We start from the raw sequence: 6,613 nt of genomic DNA on the forward strand, positions 1-6,613 counted from the left end.
AGCAGAGAGCTGAAACAGCCAGGGCAGAGGCATGTATCTATTCTGCATCTAGCTTAAGGCAAGACCCACATTTACCCACAATCTTTGCTTCTGGGGGGTCCCTGGAACACATTATTTTGAGATGGGGGTCCGCGACCAAATACATATCATTTTGGGGGTCCTTGACATAACAAAGTTTGAGAACCACTGTACTGATATTAGCAATGTACATTTTTCAGAAAACTGTTAGGATTTTGAAGACATTTCTTGAATTGGCCTATATCGGTGGTTCTAAAAATTTGTCATGTCAAGGACCCCCAAAATGATATGTATTTGGCCGTGGACCCCCAAACATATTTTGTTCCAGGGACCCCCAGAAGCTAACAGTTAGGGGGGATTACACAGGAGTCTTTGGTGTGTGTGTGTGTGTGTGTGTGTGTGTGTGTGTGTGTGTGTGTGTGTGTGTGTGTGTGTGTGTGTGTGTGTTTGTGTTTGTGGCCAACTTGTCGACCCCAGGCCCCCTCTCTCTCTCTCTCTCTCTCTCTCTGTCTCTCTCTCTCTCTCTCTCTCTCTCTCTCTCTCTCTCTCTCTATGTCACTTGGAGTTCGGGCGTCAGACACACGTACACTTCGTGACGCGTTGTTGTTTGTTGCCCTTGGCTCGTTCGGCCCTCGGGGGCTCAGGGAGAGAGAGAGAGGACGCCAAAAAAAGTTGGGGGGGGGGGAGGGGTGGAGTGTTGTTGTGACATAAAGCGTATGTTGACTCTGCAGTCGGCAGCTCTTCTGGGTTCTACAGGGGTTGACAACACTGAGGTCTCAGAGGCACTTGCCCGTCGGGCAAGTACAGTACAGGTCATGTTCTACTTGCCCAAAAGGTCATGCCCACTTGCCCGTCCATTATAAAATGATAGGTACGATTTTAATCACAGCTCAATTTAACACTCATTTCTTTACTTTCATGGGCTGTGCAAAAAAAAAACATACTTTTTTCCATGGGGCGACATGAACAACAGAAAATATTGTGGAGGGCCGGGCTAAAAGGCAGTGCTCCCCGCAAACTAAACACATGGCTTTACATCGGACTTCAGTAAATAAATACTTAGCAGTCCAATTTTTGTTTAAGACAAAACAAATTCGGCATCTACTTTTCTTTTTTTAGCCACAGTCCTGTATCTGGCCTGTAGACCCGTTCGCAATTTGGTGTGAGGGGAGTTTCTCACCTGAACTGAGTCAGTGGGTCCCTAGACATGAAAAATCACAGAGGTGCTCGTCCGCCATAGTGGCACGAATGGCGCAATGGCTGAATCAAATATGGCCGCCCTTGGCTATGATGAAAATCCAACCTTTCTGTTTCTGGGTGTATATGCACATGTAATACCTCCATTTGGACTAATTGGGGTATGGGGAATTCATTTCTGATATTGTTTTGACCATTTTGGGTGATTTGGACCTTGAAAGGTCATGGTCAAGGTCATTTTGCTATTCCGAAAACCATGGTCATGACTTGGCCATTGAAAAACAGGTGCAATAGGTCTAAATCAACTAATTCTGACATGTATATTCATGTCTGATATTGTTTTGACCATTAAGGATCATCTTGTCTTTGAAATATCAATGTCAATGACATTTTTCAAAAACGATTTTGTTCATTACTTGCACTTTTATAGTATTTTGTTCATAATAGTTTGTTTTGTTTATAACAAAATACATACTAGTGAGAAATACAAGTAAACATCCCCATTTAACTTTAAAAAGGGATTTTAAATGAGCAAATAAGACTATTTAAGAATAAAAGTGACAAATAAAATCACACAACAAAAAACACACAAAATGAACTAACCATTTCCCTCAAAGTGCACCATATTGTGATTGTGGGCATGCTAGTTATGTGTTTTTACAGGATGGATTTGCCATTGTTCCATCACAAAATATGATGCACAGAACTCCACCAGCAAGGCAGCCATATCATTGAGTGTCACGTTTCAGACATGGCAGGAGTATACTAAAGTCGAAGTGTTCCTTCCATCCATCAGGGCTTGACATTGACTTTTTGAGGCAATTGTCCTTAGCACAAAAGTCACTTGTCCGGATAAAAATAAAAATACATTTCTTTCTTGAATGCATGTAGACATAGTCAGACATTGAAATAGAATGAATAACAAAAGGACTGCTAATGACCCCCCTTGCTCCCTCCACCCTCCACTCCATAGTATGGGCAGTCCATAGTCTGCATATACAGCACAAAGCTGCTAGTAGCGTCACAGAAAAAAATTAACCAAGATCCACTTGTCCAAGTACATTTTTAATGAACTTGTCCTGCAAAACAGGACAAGCCTTATTGTCATGCCCTGATCCATGTTCCATTGGTTCTAGTCTTTCCTCAGGTTCCTTGGCTGTTGCAAGCAGGTGGCACGAAATGCACTAGAAAGGTGCCTTGTGGTCTCAGCTGTTGTACTTCTCTGCTACCAATGCTGAGTCTTTTCTGTCAAATTTGTTAGACTAGCCTTTACCCGTTCAAAGATATGAGCTCCGAAATGATGTGCAGTGTGTGGGTTATGGGATGTGCACTGTGCATACAGTATATGAGGGATGGAAAGTAACTTTAACTGGTGCTTGCATGATAATATGTAGGAGCATCAATGTAAGAAATACCTGTTTTGTTTAATGGCTACAGAGATACTGTGTCCCCCCCAGCCCGCCCACCCGCCTGCACACACACACACACACACACACACACACACACACACACACACACACACACACACACACACACACACACACACACACACACACACACACACACACACACACACACACACAGCTGGTTAAACATGTTGCCTCATGCTAGATGCAGAATAGATATGCCTCATGCTAGATGCAGAATAGATAGTAGATACACCATAAAAATGCTAATATACAGCATATGATTTGTGAAAGTGACAAACGGGCTTCACAGTTATGTCAGGTGTGTTCATATGCTAATGGTGATGCGATTTCAGATCAATTGCTCCAGCCACTGAGGAGAAACGCTGTTTCAGACAGACAGACACTCACTCACTCACTCACTCAGACATTTCGAAAATTATATGTTTGATGTTGTACTCGTCAGAAGCCATAACTGCATGTTTAATCCTCACCTGGCCCATGCAGTGATCTTCAGTCTCCAAGGCATATGTGCCTTGATCACTGTCTTAGCTAATGGTGTTCCAAGATGAGAGACTGCTTGATGAAGTGGAAGCATGTGCTGATTCTCACCAGTGCCATACTGCTGCTAGATCTCCTTCATCCCCAGTGCTTGTAAATATGGGGTGTAGTATAGCAGTTATGTGAAGGAGACAACTCCTCTCTGGGGACGGGGTCCGCTCATCATTCCGACATCCCACTATTCCAACCATTAGGTTAGTGAAGGTTGGGGTTAGAGATAGGCTTAGTTATAATGGAGTCAGTACATGCACCACCAGCCTCCTCAATCCTATTCAAATGTCTGGGATCTCTACTCCACCAGCCACCTATGTCATCATCAGAGACAACAGAGATGACAATGGTAAATGGACTGCATTTACAGTATATAGCACTTTTCTCCAAAGCGCTTTACAATGTATTTCACATTCACCTATTAACATACATCTTCACATATACATTCACCATGCAAGGTTCCAACCTGCTCATCGGGAGCAGTCAGGGATTCAGTGTCTTGCTCAAGGACACTTTGACACATAACAAGGAAGAGCTGGGAATCGACCCTGGAACCTTCAGATTCCAAGGCAGCCGTTCTACCTATGAGCCATTGTTGCCCGACAAAGGCTTGATTGGACACCATATTCTTAACACACAGCTGGAGAGCTTTTTGTTCTCTTCAGACACACAGAATTTGTAAAGTTGCTGCGGGATGGGTGTGTCTGTCAGTCAGCTCTGTTGTCTCTGATGATGAGGAGCTCCCTGCAAAAAGGGCTGGTGGTGAAGAGATCCATGACCTCTTGAACTAGATTGAGAAGGCTGACACCAAGCTGTTGGTACATGTGGAGTCAACTGGCCCCAGTATAACTAAACCTATCCATAACCCTAACCTAATGGACGGAATAATGGGACGACAGGATTATGAGCGGACCCCAGAGAGTTGTCGTAGTCTCTACTACACCCTAAACTTCCAAGCACTGGGGATGAAGGGGATCTGGCTGCATTATGGTACTAGGGGTGCACTATGGCACATGCTTACACTACATCAAGCAGTTTCTCATATTAGAGCACCATTAGCTAAGACAGTATCAAGGCACATTATGCCTTGGAGCCTGGAGATGACTGCATGCGAGTACAATATCTAACAAACTTTGGAGCGGCAAAGACCTTGACAGAACAAGACACAGCATAGGTAGCAGAGAAGTACAGTACAACTGCTTAGACCAACAAGGCACCTTCCTAGTGTATTTCTTGCCACAGCCAAGGAACCAGAGGAAAGACTAGAACCGATGGAACATAGATGCATGGAAGGAACACACAACTTTAGTACACTTCTGCCATGTCTGAAGCGTGACACTCGATGATATTGCTGCCATGCTGGTGGAGTTCTGTGCATCATATTTTGCCATGGAACAATGGCAAATCCATCCTGTAAAAAACATCATACTAACTTGCATCACAATACACAATTGCAATATGGTGCAATATTGTGGAAATTGTTGCACTAACTAGCATTGACCGCTATGGTCACTTTTGATTTGGACACTGTACTATTTTGATAGTTGTGCCTAAGGACACTTTATGTATATATATATTTATATATATTTTTGTTCCCTCTCTTGATGTACCTTGCTCTTTACTGTACTCTATTCTTGTTTTTTCTTTTATCTTTTTCCTACTACTCTGTAACTTTGTTAATAACCTTATAATGCTGTGCTGCCTCTGGGCAACTGATTCCCCCCCTTGGGATAATAAAGGTATCTATCTATCTATCTATCTATCAATCTATCTATCTATCTATCTATCTATCTATCTAATTTTGTGACAAATACTATAAAAGTGCAAGTAATGAACAAAATCGTTTTTGAAAAATGGCATTGACATTGATATTTCAAAGACAAGATGATCCTTAATGGTCAAAACAAAATCAGAAATGAATATACATGTCAGAATTAGTTGATTTAGACCTATTGCACCTGTTTTTACTCCTAACAATGGCCAAGTTATGGCCATGGTCTTCGGAATAGCAAAATGACCTTGACCATGACCTTTCAAGGTCCAAATCACCCAAAATGGTCAAAACAATATCAGACATGAATTCTCCATACCCCAACTAGTCCAAATGGAGGTATTACATGTGCATATACACCCAGAAACAGAAAAGTTGGATTTTCATCATAGCCAATGGTGGCCATATTTGATTCAGCCATTGCGCCATTCGTGCCACTATGGCGGACGAGCACCTCTGTGATTCTTCATGTCTAGGGACCCACTGACTCAGTTCAGGTGAGAAACTCCCCTCACACCAAATTGCGAACGGGTCTACAGGCCAGATACAGGACTATTTAGCCATGTTTGATGGGTAAGGCAGGTCAGGTCGTCTTGACTTGTGACCAGTCTGACCACCTGAGACAACATCCAAAGATCACGTACATGTGCTGATGTACGCATTGCATCCATATGTACGTGAATAAATTAAAAATAAATAAAAAACCTTCAAAATAAAAGCAATGCAGCTTTAGTCCATGCATGAGGTAAAGTTTGAAAATGTGTTTATTTTGTAATTTGCCATTAACCCTACACGGGCCGGTCAGAGTGAACCCAGGTCTGCCTTAGTGTCAATGCCTGGGTCACGTTGCGAGGCGTTGTGAGCATGTATATTGTCACAATATTTATCTGCGAAACCGAGTCACATTAAATGTAATACCTACAATTCCAAGTGCTTGTCTGGGTGGGGGTCCCCAGTACAAATATGTTTATTTTGGGGGTCAGGGCCTAAAAAGGTTTGAGAACCCCTGGTACAAATTCATCCACCAGGGGCATTGACAACTCATCCTTATGACTTCCTATCTAGCCAAGCAAAAAAAAAAAAAAAAAAAAAGGAAATATTCGACTTAGGTGTACAACGTCAAATAGTGACTTTGATATTTGAATATTCTAATATTTGGTGAATGGCCAACAACTTGCTTTGAAAAGAGATATAAAAATAAAATCCATTATTTATGGTGCTCCTTGAAAAAAATAAAAATAAGAAGACACGCTTCCACATTCTTTCTCACTTTCTCTGTCTCTCCTCCTCTCTCTCTCCCCCTCTCTCTCTGTCTCTCCCCCTCTCTCTCTCTCTCTCTCTGTCTCTCTCTCTCTCCTTTCATTCTGCTGTTGTTCTCTCCCTGACTTCTGCGTTCCATCTGTGTTCCTTTTCATCCACATATGAAAACTCTTAACCCCCCTCCCCTCCCCTCCCCCCCTCCCCCTCCCCTGTCTCATTTTCTCTGGGGTTAAGTGTGTGACAATAGTGCTGTCCTTTGTTGGACAGACAGACATCAGAGGATACGTTTATAAACGCAGGCCTCAGGTGTTTGGCTGCCCGGAGGGCACTGCGTTCTACCCTGGCCTTGCCCTCCAGGTGGTGCCAGGGGGGGTGGAGAGGGTTGTGCCCCCCGGGGTCGAGGTGCATT

The sequence above is a fragment of the Nannobrachium achirus genome, assembly GCF_963921795.1.
Source record: "Nannobrachium achirus genome assembly, chromosome: 4".
Lineage (NCBI taxonomy): Eukaryota > Metazoa > Chordata > Actinopteri > Myctophiformes > Myctophidae > Nannobrachium > Nannobrachium achirus.